This window comes from Coregonus lavaretus (genome assembly GCF_964263955.1).
Source record: "Coregonus lavaretus genome assembly, chromosome: 32".
NCBI classification, from domain to species: domain Eukaryota; kingdom Metazoa; phylum Chordata; class Actinopteri; order Salmoniformes; family Salmonidae; genus Coregonus; species Coregonus lavaretus.
The window spans coordinates 30,160,262-30,180,499 of record NC_140019.1 but is presented as its reverse complement, the minus strand read 5'-3'; positions in this window follow the sequence as shown (position 1 = coordinate 30,180,499).

Here is a 20,238-nt window from a genome sequence, read left to right as displayed (position 1 = left end):
TGGGATAGCCAATCATAGAAAATGTGACTTCCCTTATGATTGAATACATTTTCGACAACAAGATCATTTAGAGTATTTTGTGCTGATTTCAACCACATTTAAGATTACATGTCTCTCTTTCTCCTCTAGAATAACCAAACACATTCACTGTCATTGTGCTGATGATCAAATAGGAACACCCAACCACAACAACAAACCTCAGCTGGATCATGTTCAATACGATTAGCTGGAGTTATTCAATAAGAAATACTTTTGTTTTCCATTTCAAAATGTTTTGAAGGTCAACTTCAGCAGGTAGCTTAGTGATTAAGAGCGTTGTGCCAGTAACCGAAAGGTCGCTGGTTCTAATCCTCTAGCCGACTAGGTGAAAAATCTGTCCATGTGCCCTTGAGCAAGGCACTTAACCCTAATTGCTCCTGTAAGTCGCTCTGGATAAGAGCGTCTGCTAAATGACTAAAAAATTAAATAATAATAATAATAAAAAATTAATTTAAAAAACGATTAAAAATATATATATATTGGGCACGAAAAACGGTCGAACTCCGCCCCTTTCTAAATTTCCAAACAGAATGGGGTGTGCCTTTGGTGGTTCGTTGATGTGTCATTCTGGTCATGCGCACCTCGACCGACGTAGCTTGTTGGTTAGCTAAGCTAGCCACTTTAGTTAGCCAGTAACTCCTCCAGTATGTGTTGACGTCATTTCACAGGATTTGTTTTTGGATTGAAGCTGTAGAGATCGGTAAGAAATTGTACTACTGTAGCCAAATATCTTATTCATCCCAAAGTCGACCTTTAAAACATTTGTCATAATGAGCATGAATGACCCTGATTTTGTATATTATAAAATTCAACAAAAAACAGAAGTGTTTGACTAACTTTGGAAACCATATGTTGATCACCGTGGGTAATGTGTTGTATAGTGGGCGTTTTGTTTATGTGTTGTATTATTTGTGGGGTGCTGTGAATATGTATTTTTTTGAATTGCCAATTTGTAAAAAATAAAATAAATGTAAAAAACTGTTATATTTCATATTACCTAAATGTAACTGCGTTTGGTGAATTGGATGATAAAAAAGTTGATTCTGGGTATTCAAATTATGTCACGCTGTCCCAGCGTATTCTCTTAGCACATCATAACCATATTACAGTATAATGTTGAACACCAGCCCGTCTGGTGTTCAACGTTCCCAAGTTCTCTCACGTCACCCCGCTCCTCCACACACTCCACTGGCTTCCAGTTGAAGCTCGCATCTGCTACAAGACCATGGTGCTTGCCTACGGAGCTGTGAGGGGAACGGCACCTCCGTACCTTCAGGCTCTGATCAGTCCCTACACCCAAACGAGGGCATTGCGTTCATCCACCTCTGGCCTGCTGGCCCCACTACCTCTGCAGAAGCACAGTTCCCGCTCAGCCCAGTCAAAACTGTTCGCTGCTCTGGCACCCCAATGGTGGAACAAGCTCCCTCACGACGCCAGGACAGCGGAGTCACTCACCACCGTCCGGAGACACTTGAAACCCCACCTCTTTAAGGAATACCTGGGATAGGATAAAGTAATCCTTCTACCCCCCCTTACCCCACCCCAAAGAAAGAAAAACATATTGTAAAGTGGTTATCCCACTGGCTATAAGGTGAATGCACCAATTTGTAAGTCGCTCTGGATAAGAGCGTCTGCTAAATGACGTAAATGTAAAATGTAAATGTAATGCCCATTTTTTTGAAGTGTATCTGCTATATGTTGTTTGCGATGATCCAAATTCTCTGAAACTGGTTCTGCTATATTTTATGTACGATGATGCTAATTCTCTGGAACTCTGTCCTCATTAATTGTTGTTTGCGATGATGTCACTTCTTTGACTCCATAGAACTTTGACTACTATATTTTCTTTGACATGATGCCAATTCTCTGGAAGTGTATCTACATGGGCACATGGACAGATATGGGTCTAGGGGTGCCTGAGTATCTACACCTTTGCCCTCCTATGAGTAACATGCCCTTTCAGATTCCACACATTTTTTAGTCAATCCATATTTATTTTACTTTAGTTCTCTCTTTTTGTTACCGATCTCTTGTTACCCATCAGAATTGCCCATACTAGCGATTTCTCATAAGCTCTTGTCTTGGAAGATTCCCCCTCCCTGTCCTTCTGCTGTCACACCCTGGCTCTGGGGACTCTATATGTTGAGCCAGGGTGTGTAGATTCTATGTGTTTATGTTCTGTGTTGTAGTTCTAGTTGTTTCATTTCTATGTTGGCCAGTGTGGTTCTCAATCAGAGGCAACGAGTGTCAGCTGTTGCTGGTTGTCTCTGATTGGGAACCACATTTAAACAGGCTGTTTTCCCACAGTTGTTGTGGGATCTTGTTCCTTTTGGTTTGTTCCGTGTTGGTTGTGTTTAACCTAGGACGTCACGTTATCGTTTATTGTTTTGTTCGTGTTATCACTTTTGATAATAAAGTATGTTCGCTCATCACGCTGCGCCTTGGTCCACTTCGTTCAACGATCGTGACAGAAGATCCCACCACAACAGGACCAAGCAGCGTGTCCAGGAACACATGCAGGAGGTAACTCTAGTGGATGTCCTACTCGGTTGGGGGCAGATTACGGAGGAGGAGGCCGTCCGGTACCGGAAGGCTATGAAGGGGGAGACCCAGGCAGGAGAGGAGAACCGGCGTCAACCGGGCCGTGGTCAGACAGGCGAGAGGCACCCCCAATAATTTTTTAGGGGGGGGGGCACACGGCATGGGCGACAGGGCAGCAGGAGGCTGCCACTGGGCGTATTGGGAGATTAGGAGAGGACGCCACCGGGTTTGGGGGGCCAGAAGGCAGGTTGGCGGAGCCTGGATGGAGAGCAGAGCCAACTCCCCGTACTCAGGCATGGCAGCATGAGACTGGGCAGGTTCCGGGGTATGCGGAGCTGCGTACTGTGCCACGAGTTGTCCGGCATAGTCCGGTACGTCCTGTGCGAGCACCCCGCACGTGTCGTGCGAAGGTGGGCATGCAGCCAGGACGGAGTGTGCCGTATCAGCGCTCGTGGCCTCCAGTGCCTCTCCTCGGTCCCGGTTATTCTGCGCCGGTGTCACGTGCTGTTATGCCAGTACGGGTACACAGCCCTGTACGTCCTGTGCTGATGCCTCACACAGAGTGTGTGAAGTTAGGCATTCAGCCAGGACGGGTTGTGGCAGCTCTTCACTCCAGGACTCCCATCCGTCTCCACAGCCCGGCCCGGCCTGTGCCTGCTCCTCGCACCAAGCCTACGGTGCGCGTCGCCAGCCCAGCCCGGCCTGTTCCTGCCCCTCGCACCAAGCCTACGGTGCGCGTCGCCAGCCCGGCCCGGCCTGTTCCTGCCCTTCGCACCAAGCCTACGGTGTGCGTCGCCAGCCCGGCCCGGCCTGTTCCTGCTCCACGCACCAAGCTAACGGTGCGTGTCGCCAGCCCAGCCCGGCCTGTTCCTGCCACTCGCACCAAGCCTACGGTGCGCGTCGCCAGCCCGGCCCGGCCTGTTCCTGCCCCTCGCACCAAACCTACGGTGTGCGTCGCCAGCCCGGCCCGGCCTGTTCCTGCCACTCGCACCAAACCTCCGGTGCGCGTCGCCAGCCCGGCCCGGCCTGTTCCTGCCACTCGCACCAAACCTACGGTGCGCGTCGCCAGCCCGGCCCGGCCTGTTCCTGCCCCTCGCACCAAGCCTACGGTGCGCGTCGCCAGCCCGGCCCGGCCTGTTCCTGCCCCTCGCACCAAGCCTACGGTGCGCGTCGCCAGCCCGGCCCGGCCTGTTCCTGCCACTCGCACCAAACCTACGGTGTGCGTCGCCAGCCCGGCCTGTTCCTGCCCCTCGCACCAAGCCTACGGTGCGCGTCGCCAGCCCGGCCCGGCCTGTTCCTGCCACTCGCACCAAGCCAGGGGTGCGAGTCGTCAGCCCGGTAAGGCCCGTTCCTGCTCCACGCACCAAGCCAGGGGTGCGCATCGTCAGCCCGGTCCGGCCCGTTGCTGCTCCACGCACCAAGCCAGGGGTGCGCATCGTCAGCCCGGTCCGGCCCGTTCCTGCTCCACGCACCAAGCCAGGGGTGCGCATCGTCAGCCCGGTCCGGCCCGTTGCTGCTCCACGCACCAAGCCAGGGGTGCGCATCGTCAGCCCGGTCCGGCCCGTTCCTGCTCCACGCACCAAGCCAGGGGTGCGCGTCGTCAGTCCGGCACAACCCGTGCCTGGGTCACCGGTGCCTGGTCAGGTACCGGTCAGCTGCTCCACACCGGAGCTTAAGCAATCCGCTCCTACGATGTCCAGTCCAGCTCCAGCCAGCGGGGCCAGACCGGACCAGGGGCGCTACGGGGGGATTATTGGAGGGTGTTGGGCAAGCCCGGAGCCGGAACCGCCTCCGAGGAGGAATGCCCACCCAGCCCTCCCCTGTTTGGTTTATGCTGAGGCGCGGTCGCAGTCCGCGCCTTTGGGGGGGGGGGGGGTACTGTCACACCCTGGCTCTGGGGACTCTATATGTTGAGCCAGGGTGTGTAGATTATATGTGTTTATGTTCTGTGTTGTAGTTCTAGTTGTTTCATTTCTATGTTGGCAAGTGTGGTTCTCAATCAGAGGCAACGAGTGTCAGCTGTTGCTGGTTGTCTCTGATTGGGAACCACATTTAAACAGGCTGTTTTCCCACAGTTGTTGTGGGATCTTGTTCCTTTTGGTTTGTTCCGTGTTGGTTGTGTTTAACCTAGGACGTCACGTTATCGTTTATTGTTTTGTTCGTGTTTTCACTTTTGATAATAAAGTATGTTCGCTCATCACGCTGCGCCTTGGTCCACTTCGTTCAACGATCGTGACATCTGCCCCCGAGCCCTCTCTGTGAGCAGTATCTAGCTGGCTTATTTACAGTGGGATGTGTGTGTTTTTTGAAGGGAAAAAAGTCCTACAGGACCAGTAGAGAATTATAAACGGAAGGATTTTAAGTTGGTAATTAACATTACGTGGTCAATTCCTGTTGTATTGTTGTTTTAATTTTCTTAGAGGAAGGCAGCTTTCCTAATGCAACTGTTTCAGCCTCACATAGTGCTCTCTGTAGCGGCCCTAATGCAACTGTTTCAGCCTCACTTAGTGCTCTCTGTAGCTGCCCTAATGCAACTGTTTCAGCCTCACTTAGTGCTCTCCGTAGCTGCCCTAATGCAACTGTTTCAGCCTCACTTAGTGCTCTCTGTAGCTGCCCTAATGCAACTGTTTCAGCCTCACTTAGTGCTCTCTGTAGCTGCCCTAATGCAACTGTTTCAGCCTCACTTAGTGCTCTCTGTAGCTGCCCTAATGCAACTGTTTCAGCCTCACTTAGTGCTCTCTGTAGCTGCCCTAATGCAACTGTTTCAGCCTCACTTAGTGCTCTCTGTAGCTGCCCTAATGCAACTGTTTCAGCCTCACTTAGTGCTCTCTGTAGCTGCCGTAATGCAACTGTTTCAGCCTCACTTAGTGCTCTCTGTAGCGGCAGGGCTAGACAGGGGCTACCCTCCATCTTCCCTGGTTGCGCGTGATAGGCTACGCTGGATTTTATTATCTAAAGTCAAATCAACTTTACTCTGTAAAAGTATATGCTCGACTCCCGTGTTCCACAGTGGTGCAATAACAGGTAAGGACATGGGAAGCAGCCTATAAACTTCATCATCACCCAAAGTTAAAATGTTTGTGTGTGTAGCTCAAAACTCATTTCTGCCGTTGGTTATTATTCTGCATTCAATATGTAGTGTAATGTAGTGGTTTCAATGCAAATCAACTTTTTGACAGAGTTTGTCTCACCAACACCAACATCTTGCTAAATTTGCACACACTGTATATATATGTATTTCTGTTGTATTTTTTTGACTTTGTTTTGTTTTACCCCATATGTAACTGTGTGTTGTTGTTTTTATCGCACTGCTTTGCATTATCTTGGCCAGGTCGCAGTTGTAAATGAGAACTTGTTCTCAACTGGTTTACCTGATTAAATAAAGGTGAAATAAAAATAAAAAAAATGTTCAAATCGCCACTGTGTCACGCCCTGGCTCTAGGGACTCTTTTAAGTTGAGCCAGGGTGTGTAGAGTTTATGTTTTGTGCTCGTTGTGTATAGTCTAGTTTTTGTATATCTATGTTGGCCAGAGTGGTTCTCAATCAGAGGCAACGAGTATCAGCTGTTGCTGGTTGTCTCTGATTGGGAACCATATTTAGTCAGGTGGTTTTCCCACAGTGTATGTGGGATCTTGTTCCGTGTTGGTTTGTGTTTTGCACCTGTGGACGTCACGTATCGATTTGTTGTTTTGTTCGAGTATCATTTAATATATAAGTATGTTCACCTTCCACGCTGCGCCTTGGTCCTCTATATCCGACGATCGTGACAGAACATCCCACCAATACAGGACCAAGCAGCGTGCCCAGGCAGGAGAGGAGAAGCGGCGCCAACCGGGCAGTTGTCGGACAGGCGAGGGGCACCCCCAAGAAATTTTTAGGGGGGGGCACATGGCAGGGACGACGGGGCCACTGGAGGCAGACAAGGGGCCAGTTGGTGGACGAGGAGAGAAGGCCACCGGGTTACGGGAGCCATTGGTGTATAGAGGGAAGGAAAATGTAGAGGCACGGCGAGAGGTACTGAAGTGTGTTGCCAGTCCGGTCCGGCCAGTGCCTGATCTCCGTGTAAGGCCAGTGGTGTGTGTTCCCAGTATGGTCCGGCCTGTTCCTGTCCATCGCGGCAAACCTATGGTGTGCGTCGCCAGCCCGGCCCGGCCTGTTCCTGCCCCTCGCACCAAGCCTATGGTGCGTGTCGCCAGCCCGGCCCGGCCTGTTCCTGCTCCCCGCACCAAGCCAATGGTGCGCGTCGCCAGCCCGGTCCGGCCTGTTCCTGCTTCCCGCATCAAGCTAGTGGTGCGCGTCGCCAGCCCGGCCCGGCCTGTTCCTGCTCCCCGCACCAAGCCAATGGTGCGCGTCGCCAGCCCGGTCCGGCCTGTTCCTGCTTCCCGCACCAAGCTAGTGGTGCGCGTCGCCAGCCCGGCCCGGCCTGTTCCTGCTCCCCGCACCAAGCCAATGGTGCGCGTCGCCAGCCTGGTCCGGCCTGTTCCTGCTCCCCGCACCAAACCTGTGGTGCGCATCGCCAGCCCGTGCCCGTTTCACCGGTGCCTGGTCAGGTACCGGTCAGCTGCTTCACACCGGAGCCTGAGCAATCCGCTCCACCGAAGTCCAGTCCAGCTCCAGCCAGTGGGGCTAGACCAGACCAGGGGCACTACGGGGGGGTTAGTAGAGGGTGGTGGTCAAGCCCGGAGCCGGAACCGCCTCCGAGGAGGAATGCCCACCCAGCCCTCCCCTGTTCGGTGATGTTTAGGCGCGGTCGCAGTCTGTGCCTTTAGGGGGGGGGGTACTGTCACGCCCTGGCTCTAGGGACTCTTTTAAGTTGAGCCAGGGTGTGTAGAGTTTATGTTTTGTGCTCGTTGTGTCTAGTCTAGTTTTTGTATATCTATGTTGGCCAGAGTGGTTCTCAATCAGAGGCAACGAGTATCAGCTGTTGCTGGTTGTCTCTGATTGGGAACCATATTTAGTCAGGTGGTTTTCCCACAGTGTTTGTGGGATCTTGTTCCGTGTTGATTTGTGTTTTGCACCTGTAGACGTCACGTATCGATTTGTTGTTTTGTTCGTGTATCATTTAATATATAAGTATGTTCACCTTCCACGCTGCGCCTTGGTCCTCTATATCCGACGATCGTGACACACTGGGAACATTGTGTGCTGTATTTACTTTGTGATGATGCCAATTCTCTGGAAACTATTTATTAGCTCTAATTTTAATTTTAAAAAATACATATATATTGATTTTACTATTTGAAATGAGAACTTCCCTCTTCAGCATATGTTATAAAATCAAGCAGGTTTGGTACCTTCTACCATACTCTGGGAGACAGAGGCCATAACCATCAAGACAAGACCACACAAGAAGGCTCACTCCAGACAGGTAAGATTGACTTGATTGTTTCTAGAGTTGTGTTGCGTTGTCCGTCAGAAAAGTCTAAAAGAGGTATCGGTCAACCAATTGAAAACGTGGAAAAGCATTTCTACCGAATCATTTCTCCCCACCCCACCGCTGTCAGACATGCATTTTATGAGTTTTGATTTGAAGGCACCCTAATATGAAATCTCTCTTGATTGACTGTGCCAGATATCTGGGGAAGATTGGACTGTTAATAGTTAATAAGCTAATTGCTCATTTAAAACCCTTTCTCCCCATACAATTTTGCACCACAGGTGCCCAGGGTAACCAACATCTAAGTTCATCACAAACAGGTAAGATATAATTGCCTGAGCATTACAGTACTAGAGCATTAAACAATAGCTCCGTATCTGAAGATTATTGTCTTTGGTTAATGCTGTATTGTATCTGTAGATATCTGAGAGGACAGAAAACAACTAACCAGTCACATCAAAGACCATTGAAACCAGTTGCCAGAGGTAAATGCCTTCTCTCTCAAGTGCAATATTGCCACATTTTCATAACCAAAATATGATTTGAATGATATAATGTAGTTCATGTTTGTGTAACCTATATATAATGGTTTTAGAGTATGATGACTCTACCTTAGTATATAACTTCTAACACAGTGCATTGCTGTTAATCACAGTTACCGTTCCCCTTAGAGAAAACATTTTTGACCGTTTTGAACCAGAACATACAGTATAACAATTAGGAACACCTGCTCTTTCCATGACATAGACTGACCAGATTAATTCAGGTGAAAGCTATGATCTCTTATTGATGTCACTTGTTAAATCCACTTCAAGCAGGGTAGAGGAAGGGGAGGAGACAGGTTAAGAATAATTTTTAAGCCTTGAGACAATTGAGACATAGATTATGTATGTGTGCCTTTCAGAGGGTGAATGGGCAAGACAAAAGATTGAAGTGCCTATAAATGGGGTATGGTAGTACTGTTTGTGTCAAGAACTGTAACGCTGCTGGGGTTTTCATGCACACCAGTTTCCTGTGTGTATCAAGAATGGTCTACCACCAAAGGACATCCAGCCCGCTTGACACAACTGGGAAGTATTGGAGTCAACATGGGCCATCATCCCTGTGGAGCACTTTCAACATCTTGTGGAGTCCATGTACCTACGAATTGAGGGTGCAACTCAACATTAGAAAGTGTTCTTAATTTTTTGTACACTCAGTATAAGTCTTCTACTCTGACTCATCTCTCCTGTTTCTCCATTTAGTGAAAGATATAGTAATCTACTGTATAGAAATATACTAGTAATAGTCTAACTTACCCCTCCTGTCTCTCCATTTAGACCAAGTCATGGTGTTCCAGAGGGCTTTCCTGTTCCTGGTGTTGCTATGTGCCACAGTGATGGTACACGGTCAACCGGCCGATGTTAGCCCTCGTTATCAACGCTTTCTCCTACAGCACGTCACGGGGGGTATGACGATCCAGAATTGTCAGCATGTGATGAGCAACTTGAAGTTGACAGGGCCTGATGGAAAATGCAAATGGAAGAACACCTTCATCGTGGCCAATTCAAATCAGGTCAAGGCCATCTGTGGTCTTGGTGGCACACATAGGAACCTCAATCTGTTTGAAAGCAACAATCCCTTCCCTGTAGTCATATGTAAACGTACAGGTGGAGATTACCATCCCAATTGTACATACAAGGGTTCTAAGCCCACTAGGACGGTTGTCATTGCTTGTGATCGAGGATGGCCAGTGCACTATGACGGTGATATCTCCTCTGCATTATTGTAGCCATCTGCTGCAGCCTGTCAACTATGCCTCTGCCTATCCCTGTTCTCTCCTCTCCGCACAGGCTACACAAACGCCTCACACCGCGTGGCTGCTGCCTCTCTAACCTGGTGGTCCCTGCACGCACCACACACCTGGAGTTCCAGGTCTCAGGCAGCCTCTGGAACTGCCGTTCTGCCGCCAACAAGGCTGACTTCATCCCAGCCTATGCTACCCTCCAGTCCCTCGACTTCCTGGCGCTGACGGAAACATGGATTACCACTGAAAACACTGCTACTCCTACTGCTCTCTCCTCGTCTGACCATGTGTTCTCGCATACCCCGAGAGCATCTGGTCAGAGGGTTGGTGGCACAGGAATCCTCATCTCTCCCAAGTGGACATTCTCAATTTTTCCCCTAACCCATCTGTCTATCTCCTCATTTGAATTCCATGCTGTCACAGTCACTAGCCCATTTAAGCTTAATATCCTTGTCATCTATCGCCCCCCAGGTTCCCTTGGAGAGTTCATCAATGAGCTTGACGCCCTGATAAGTTCCTTTCCTGAGGATGGCTCACCCCTCACAGTTTTGGGGGATTTCAACCTCCCTGTGTCCACATTTGACTCATTTCTCTCTGCCTCCTTCTTTCCACTCCTCTCCTCTTTTGACCTCACCCTCTCACCGTCCCCCCCTACTCACAAGGCAGGCAATACGCTTGACCTCATCTTTACTAGATGCTGCTCTTCTACTAATCTCACTGCAACTCCCCTCCATGTCTCTGACCACTACTTTGTTTCCTTTTCTCTCTCGCTCTCCTCCCACACTACTCACTCTGCCCCTACACAGATGGTAATGCGCCGCCGCAACCTTCGCTCTCTCTCTCCCACTACTCTCTCCTCTTCCATCCTATCATCTCTTCCCTCTGCTCAATCCTTCTCCCTCCAATCTCCTGATTCTGCCTCCTCAACCCTCCTCTCCTCCCTTTCTGCATCCTTTGACTCTCTGTGTCCCCTATCCTCCCGGCCGGCTCGGTCCTCCCCTCCAGCTCCGTGGCTTGATGACTCATTGCGAGCTCACAGAACAGAGCTCCGGGCAGCGGAGCGGAAATGGAAGAAAACTCAACTCCCTGCCGACCTGGCATCTTTTCACTCCCTCCTCTCTACATTTTCTTCATCTGTTTCTGCTGCTAAGGCCACTTTCTACCACTCTAAATTCCAAGCATCTGCCTCTAACCCTAGGAAGCTCTTTGCCACATTTTCTTCCCTGCTGAATCCTCCCCCCCCCCCCCCTCCTCTCTCTCTGTGGATGACTTCGTCAACCACTTTGAAAAGAAGGTTGACGACATTCGATCCTCGTTTGTTAAGTCTAATGACACTGCTGGTCCTACTCACACTGCCCTTCCCTATGCTTTGACTTCTTTCTCCCCTCTCTCTCCAGATAAAATCCTGCGACTTGTGACTGCAGGCCGCCCAACAACCTGCCCGCTTGACCCCATCCCCTCCTCTCTTCTCCAGACCATCTCCGGTGACCTTCTCCCCTACCTCACCTCGCTGATCAACTCATCCTTGACCGCTGGCCATGTCCCTTCCGTCTTCAAGAGAGCGAGAGTTGCTCCCCTTCTCAAAAAACCAACACTCGATCCCACTGATGTCAACAACTACAGACCAGTATCCCTTCTTTCTTTTCTTTCCAAAACTATTGAGCGTGCCGTCTTTAGCCAACTCTCTTGCTATCTCTCTCAGAATGACCTTCTTGATCCAAACCAGTCAGGTTTCAGGACTGGTCATTCAACTGAGACTGCTCTTCTCTGTGTCACGGAGACTCTCCGCACTGCTAAAGCTAACTCTCTCTCCTCTGCTCTTGTCCTTCTAGACCTGTCTGCTGCCTTTGATAATGTGAACCATCAGATCCTCCTCTCCACCCTCTCCGAGCTGGGCATCTCCGGCGCGGCTCACTCCTGGATTGCGTCCTACCTGACCGGTCGCTCCTACCAAGTGGCGTGGCGAGAAGCTGTCTCCGCACCACGTGCTCTCACCACTGGTGTCCCCCAGGGCTCAGTTCTAGGCCCTCTCCTTTTCTCCCTATACACCAAGTCACTTGGCTCTGTCATATCCTCACATGGCCTCTCCTATCATTGCTACGCTGACGATACACAACTAATCTTCTCCTTTCCCCCTTCTGATAACCAGGTGGCGAATCGCATCTCTGCATGTCTGGCAGACATATCAGTATGGATGACGGATCACCACCTCAAGCTGAACCCTGGCAAGACGGAGCTGCTCTTCCTCCCGGGGAAGGACTGCCCGTTCCATGATCTCGCCATCACGGTTGACAACTCCGCTGTGTCCTCCTCCCAGAGTGCGAAGAGCCTAGGCGTGACCCTGGACAACACCCTGTCGTTCTCCGCCAACATCAAGGCGGTGACCCGCTCCTGCAGGTTCATGCTCTACAACATTCGGAGAGTACGACCCTGCCTTACACAGGAAGCGGCACAGGTCCTAATCCAGGCACTTGTCATCTCCCGTCTGGACTACTGCAACTCGCTGTTGGCTGGCCTCCCTGCCTGTGCCATTAAACCCCTACAACTCATCCAGAATGCCGCAGCCCGTCTGGTGTTCAACCTTCCCAAGTTCTCTCACGTCACCCCCCTCCTCCGCACACTCCACTGGCTTCCAGTTGAAGCTCGCATCCGCTACAAGACCATGGTGCTTGCCTATGGAGCAGTGAGGGGAACGGCACCTCTGTACCTTCGGGCTCTGATCAGTCCCTACACCCAAACGAGGGCATTGCGTTCATCCACCTCTGGCCTGCTGGCTCCCCTTCCTCTGCGGAAGCACAGCTCCCGCTCAGCCCAGTCAAAACTGTTCGCTGCTCTGGCACCCCAATGGTGGAACAAGCTCCCTCACGACGCCAGGACAGCGGAGTCACTCACCACCTTCCGGAGACATTTGAAACCCCACCTCTTTAAGGATTACCTGGGATAGGATAAAGTAATCCTTCTACCCCCCCCCAAAAAAAATTTGTAAAGTGGTTATCCCACTGGCTATAGGGTGAACGCACCAATTGGTGAGTCGTTCTGGATAAGAGCGTCTGCTAAATGACGTAAATGTGCCCTTGAGCAAGGCACTTAACCCTAATTGCTCCTGTAAGTCGCTCTGGTTAAGAGCGTCTGCTAAATGACTAAAATGTAAATGTAAATGTAATTTTTCCTACGGCTGGACAGTGAATACATATGAAAGTTGTGTCACATCACTAACTGTAAACAAAACTGGAAATGTTATCAACAAGGCAGCGCTACTGTAGCTAGCAAATGAGTGTATGAGTGATTGCTAACAACTGTAAATAATTTTAGCTGGCTAACTAATCATCTTTGCTAACAGTGGTGCAACATAATTAACTTATTTACTATTAATTAGCTACTGCAAAAAAATATCTTCTAACAATTGCAACACTGTCTCCAAAACTTTTCTGACATATGTGAATCTACTTTCCAAGCGTAACTCAAAAAATTGGCTTTCTGAAATAACATAACTAATTTATCACTTGAATTAATTGTGTCCTGTTTATGTTTTTGGTATGGTGATTTTGCACCAATCATCCTATATCGATTAGTTGATAAGTATGCATTGATCTGCAACCATGGACATCTCTGAAACAATATATGCTAGGAAAGTTCTGCATACTTAATGGATCAAGTTCCATACTGTTTTTGAATGGGCTTCAAGATTATATCATCAAATTCATGAAATATTTGTGAATTAATTTATAACCATCTTATTAACAAATGTCTCTGACTGACACTTTGCCATCTAATAAAAGCCTACCCTCACAGTGTTTAAAGGTCCAATGCAGCCGTTTTTATCTCAATATCAAATAATTTCTGTGTAACAATTAAGTATTTTACTGTCATTGTTTTCAATTAAAATGGTCAGAAATAAACAAAAATAGCTTCCTAGCAAAGGGCATATTCTCAAGCAAGAATTTTGCTAGGACTGTCTGTGAGTGGTCTGAGTGGGGAGGGGGCAACTGAAAACTAGCTGTTATTGGCAGAGAGTTTAGGAAGTGTCTTTCTTATTGGTCTATTAACTAATTTACCACATGTTGATGTCACCATTGAAAGCCAAATCTACATCCCACCAAAACAGGCAGAAATATCAGGCTTATTTTTTAACAACAGTAAAAGGGCATTATCATTTTTGTGCATTCGAATTGCCATTGATAAAATGCAATTGTGTTTGTTGTCCGTAGCTTATACTTGCCCATATCATAACCCCACTGCCACCATGGGGCACTCTGTTCACAATGTTGACATCAGCAAACAGCTTGCCCACACAACGCCATACACGTGGTCTGTGGTTGTGAGGCCGGTTGGACGTACTGCCAAAATCTCTAAAACAACGTTGGAGGCAGCTTATGGTGGAGAAATTAACATTAAATTCTATGGAAACAGCTCTGGTGGACATTCCTGCAGTCAGCATGCCAATTGCATGCTCCCTCAAAACATGAGACATCTGTGGCATCGTGCTATGTGACAAAACTGCACATTTTAAAGTGGCCTGATATTGTCCCCAGCACAAGGTGCACCTGTGTAATGATCATGCTGTTTAATCATCTTATTGATATGTCACACTTGTCAGGTGGATGGATTATCTTGGCAAAGGAGACATGCTCACTAACATGGATATAAACACATTTTGCACAAAATTTGAGATAAGTAATATTTTTGTGTGTATGGAAAATGTCTGGTATCTTTTATTTCAGCTCATGAAACATGGGACCAACACTACATGTTTGTTCAGTGTAGCTGACAAGACAATCCAAGCAATGTTCGCATGGCCTGTGCGCCCACGGAGGCGAAGCTGCCGCTGCTGGCAGTTACTGAGGGGCAGAGTAGTAAGTAACTGAACAGCTTGTTTTAAACAATATATTATTGAAACTTGGACATGCACACTTTCATGAGCATTTGAAACATATTCCATGAATTATATCATATATTTTTTTGTAATCAAAATATTTCTACTTTTAGTTTTGACCAATCACAAGTTTGTAACTTATTTTGTGACAAATCACAAGTGGGGTGCCGCCCCTAATTCCCTAATGGACAAGCCACCGCTGCATGATTGGCAAACATGATTGTATGACATTGTATGATATCTGTATGGCCACTTTCAGAACGCTCCCATTCCATACTTCACTAAACTCATCAATGCACACACCATACAGTCCAGGTGCCTAAGGCCTATCGTACCTAAGAACCCTAATGATGTATTTTCTAAGGCTGTCGCTCCACACCTTAGAGTTGTAATATTATTGTTTTGTATATATTACATATTTTAACATTGTCTTATATTTAAAGTATTGTGATAGTTTAAGATTTTACTTTGGATTGTATTCTATGATTGTAAATTGGTGTGCAATTCAGCCTATGACAGAAAATACACTGCTCAAAAAAATTAAGAGAACACTTAAACAACACAATGTAACTCCAAGTCAATCACACTTCTGTGAAATCAAACTGTCCACCTAGGAAGCAACACTGATTGACAATACATTTCACATGCTGTTGTGCAAATGGAATAGACAACAGGTGGAAATTATAGGCAATTAGCAAGACACCCCCAATAAAGAAGTGGTTCTGCAGGTGGTGACCACAGACCACTTCTCAGTTCCTATGCTTCCTGGCTGATGTTTTGGTCACTTTTGAATGCTGGCGGTGCTTTCACTATAGTGGTAGCATGAGACGGAGTCTACAACCCACACAAGTGGCTCAGGTAGTGCAGCTCATCCAGGATGGCACATCAATGCGAGTTGTGGCAAGAAGGTTTGCTGTGTCTGTCAGCGTAGTGTCCAGAGCATGGAGGCACTACCAGGAGACAGGCCAGTATATCAGGAGACGTGGAGGAGGCCGTAGGAGGGCAACAACCAAGCAGCAGGACTGCTACCTCCGCCTTTGTGCAAGGAGGAGCAGGAGGAGCACTGCCAGAGCCCTGCAAAATGACCTCCAGCAGGCCACAAATGTGCATGTGTCTGCTCAAACGGTCAGAAACAGACTCCATGAGGGTGGTATGAGGGCCCGACGTCCACAGGTGGGGGTTGTGCTTACAACCCAACACCGTGCAGGACGTTTGGCATTTGCCAGAGAACACCAAGATTGGCAAATTCGCCACTGGCGCCCTGTGCTCTTCACAGATGAAAGCAGGTTCACACTGAGCACATGTGACAGACATGACAGATTCTGGAGACGCCTTGGAGAACGTTCTGCTGCCTGCAACATCCTCCAGCATGACCAGTTTGGCGGTGGGTCAGTCATGGTGTGGGGTGGCATTTCTTTGGGGGGCCGCACAGCCCTCCATGTGCTCGCCAGAGGTAGCCTGACTGCCATTAGGTACCGAGATGAGATCCTCAGACCCCTTGTGAGACCATATGCTGGTGCGGTTGGCCCTGGGTTCCTCCTAATGCAAGACAATGCTAGACCTCATGTGGCTGGAGTGTGTCAGCAGTTCCTACAAGAGGAAGGCATTGATGCTATGGACTGGCCCACCCCGTTCCCCAGACCTGAATCCAATTGAGCACATCTGGGACATCATGTCTCGCTCCATCCACCAACGCCACGTTGCACCACAGACTGTCCAGGAGTTGGCGGATGCTTTAGTCCAGGTCTGGGAGGAGATCCCTCAGGAGACCATCCGCCACCTCATCAGGAGCATGCCCAGGCATTGTAGGGAGGTCATACAGGCACGTGGAGGCCACACACACTACTGAGCCTAATTTTGACTTGTTTTAAGGACCAGTGGCGGCTCCTGATAAAATTCTCAGGGGGGGCAATTTTTCTGATGATTTAGGTGACCTACACACATTTTAAAAAAGATATGTCCAGCAACAACATGAAGACAGGGGCAGCATATAAGTCAATACTGATATACACATTACTTGCTTCAAAAAGGCCTCATGGTTGAATTGGAAATATGTGCACCTGAGCATAATTCACAACAAGCAAGTAGGAGCTTTTGATAGAGGCTACTGAAAACATTGATGCAAGTTATTGGTAATAGGAAATGTTTATACACTTCCATATTCTGCCCTCTTGTATAGATTTGTGAAAATGAACAGTGATAGACATTTTGCCTGAAAACAGAATTTGAAAATAATTTCTAGAAAAGGTAAACACAGCTATCTGTATGGCTTTGTAAAAATGAACAACCATATTCTGGCCAATTGTATAGATTTGTAAATATGAACAACCATATTCTGGCCAATTGTATAGATTTGTAAAAAAAAAAGTTTTACTTTTTTTTTAATGAAAAATAACTATTTTAAACAACATCAACTGTGAACTGATTTGGGCGTGTGTGTGTTAAAGAGACAGACAGGGAGGGACAAAGAGAGAGAGAGGCTACATTACTTGTACTGAAACTGTTCTCTTCTCTCTTTCAATGCAGCAAAGCGGTCAATGACTTTCTCATTGAAATCAGGCATAAAATTCAGCTGATGCACATAGCAATGCACGTAATGGGCATTCTTGAAATGCTCACGTACCTTTTGCTGCACACCAGCCTTCTCTCCCCTCATCACACTGGCTCCATCGTAAGCTTGCGCAATGAGTTTGACTCTCAGTTTCAGTCTCTCCAAAAGCACACTGGCGATTGAGACTGAGGTTGATTCCGAGATGGGAAGGAACTCAAAAAAGCGCTCCTGCACTCTGTGGTTGCTATCTATGTACCTCAGCACCAGCTGTGTATGTGTAGAAACGTCCGTGGTCTCGTCAGCTTGGATAGCTACGAAGTTCGCCGACTTCACCTCCTCCACAATATGTTCCCTCATGACCGCTAGCATACACTCCAGTAGCTCGTTTTGAATGGTCTTTGATGTGAACTTCTTTCAAAGAGACAATCGAGTTGCACTGAACGCTATAGCCATCTTGATAGTAGTACGTGAATTGATTGACGCTGCTACCCGCTCTTTTCTTAGTTACGTTCATGGTTATGTTACGTATGACGAAAGCGCGTAAGTGCAAGCCCTCAGAAACCCATAGAGATTGTATTGAAAGCTCTGATATTTGAAAAAAAAAGATTTTACATGAGAGGCTATGAGAGACTTCTGGGCGATTTTCAACCTGACTGAAATCGCCCCAAAACGGGCGGGGCCATTTGAAGCACGACTTTAGCCTGATTGGACATTTAGTGGCAGATCAGACGTCTAGATTAGAACACTGATAACTACTGTTGCCGTGATATAATTGATTAGAAAAAAAATCCCTTGCTTTTCCCGTTTGGCAGTGCGTCGCCCATATCGCCCTAATGAACACACCGCCCCTGTTAAGGACATTACATCAAAGTTGGATCAGCCTGTAGTGTGGTTTTCCACTTTAATTTTGAGGGTGACTCCAAATCCAGACCTCCATGGGTTGATACATTTGATTTCCATTGATAATTTTTGTGTGATTTTGTTGTCAGCACATTCAACTATGTAAAGAAAAAAGTATTTAATAAGATTATTTCATTCATTCAGATCTAGGATGTGTTGTTTAAGTGTTCCCTTTATTTTTTGAGCAGTGTATATATATATATATAATCTACTACTACTACTACTACTACTGCTACTACTACCACTACTACTACTACCACTACTACTACTATTACTACTACTACTATTACTACTACTGCAACTACTACTACTACTACTACTGCTACTACTAGTACTCCCACTACTACTACTACTACTACTACTACTACTACTACTGCAACTGATACTACTACTACTTCTACTACTACTACTACTACTACTACTACTACTACTACTAATTCTACTACTACTACTACTTCTATGACTTTGGTATTATTTACAGGCTGAATTCTTGTTACAGTAATGCTCAACTAGACAGTAAACAAACTTGGATGAATTCCCAAAAAAATATGTTTCACAATTGTTTTATTTTATTAACTTCAAAAGCTCTCCCCTGTAACTATTCCCCAGGTCTTTGCTGTAAATGAGAATGTGTTCTCAGTCAACTTACCTGGTAAAATAAGAGGTTGCTTTGATTGCAGGCCAATATCATTTCTCATATGCTTGAACCCTTTTTCTGGGTCGTTACTAGTTACCACAGCCACAAAGTCATAACCCCCGCCTATTTCTACAATTTATTTTCTTAAATTCTGATTTCAAACCTAACCCTAAACTTAACCACACTGCTAAACTCATGCCTCTGTTTTAGGCTGTTTGAAAAGGTTTGAATCCTGAGCAACCTGTCTACATGTTGTTTCTCATGTGAATTTCCTTTCTTTTTCGGATTCAGTCTTTGTGTTTAATTTCCATGTTTTTTAAACCGAAAGATGGTTATACAACATTATATACTTTGTAGTTTGGGTCCTGGATGCTGATTGGCTGTAACAGCATTTCAGTCATGTGTATATCAGATAACAGACCACGGGTATGATGCAAAAATACTTGTTTAATGTTCTATTTACATATTGACATACTATATACATATTTAGATATGCCTTAGTTAAATATTAACGGTACCTTGCAAAAGTATTCATCCCCTTGGCGTTTTTCCTATTTTGTTGCATTACAACCTGTAATTTAAATTGATTTTTATTTGGATTTCATGTAATGACATACACAGACAAATAGTCCAAATTGGTGAAGTGAAATGAAAAAAATAACTTGTTAAAACAAATTCTAAAAAAATCAATAACGGAAAAGTGGTGCGTGCATATATATTCACCTCCTTTGCTATGAAGACCCTAAATAAGATCTGGTGCAACCAATTACCTTCAGAAGTCACATAATTAGTTAAATAAAGTCCACCTGTGTGCAATCTAAGTGTCACATGATCTGTCACATGATCTCTGTATATATACACCTGTTCTGAAAGGCCCCAGAGTCTGCAACACCACTAAGCAAGGGACACCACCAAGCAAGCGGCACCATGAAGACCAAGGAGCTCTCCAAACAGGTCAGGGACAAAGTTGTGGAGAAGTACAGATCAGGGTTAGGTTATAAAATAATATCCACAATTTTGAACATCCCACGGAGCACCATTAAATCCATTATTTAAAAAATTGAAAGAATATGGCACCACAACAAACCTGCCAAGAGAGGGCCACCCACCAAAACTCACAGACCAGGCAAGGAGGGCATTAATCAGAGAGGCAACTAAGAGACCAAAAATAACCATGAAGGAGCTGCAAAGCTCCACAGCAGAGATTGGAATATCTGTCCATAGGACCACTTTAAGCCGTACCATCCACAGAGCTGGGCTTTACGGAAGAGTGGCCAGAAAAAGCTGTTGCTTAAAGACAAAAATAAGCAAACACATTTGGTTTTCGCCAAAAGGCATGTGGGAGACTCCCCACACATATGGAAGAAGGTACTCTGGTCAGACGAGACTAAAATTGAGTTTTTTGGCCATCAAGGAAAACACTATGTCTGGCGAAAACCCAACACCTCTCATCACACCGAGAACACCATCCCTACAGTGAAGCATGGTGGTGGCAGCATCATGCAGTGGGGATGTTTTTAATCAGCAGGGACTG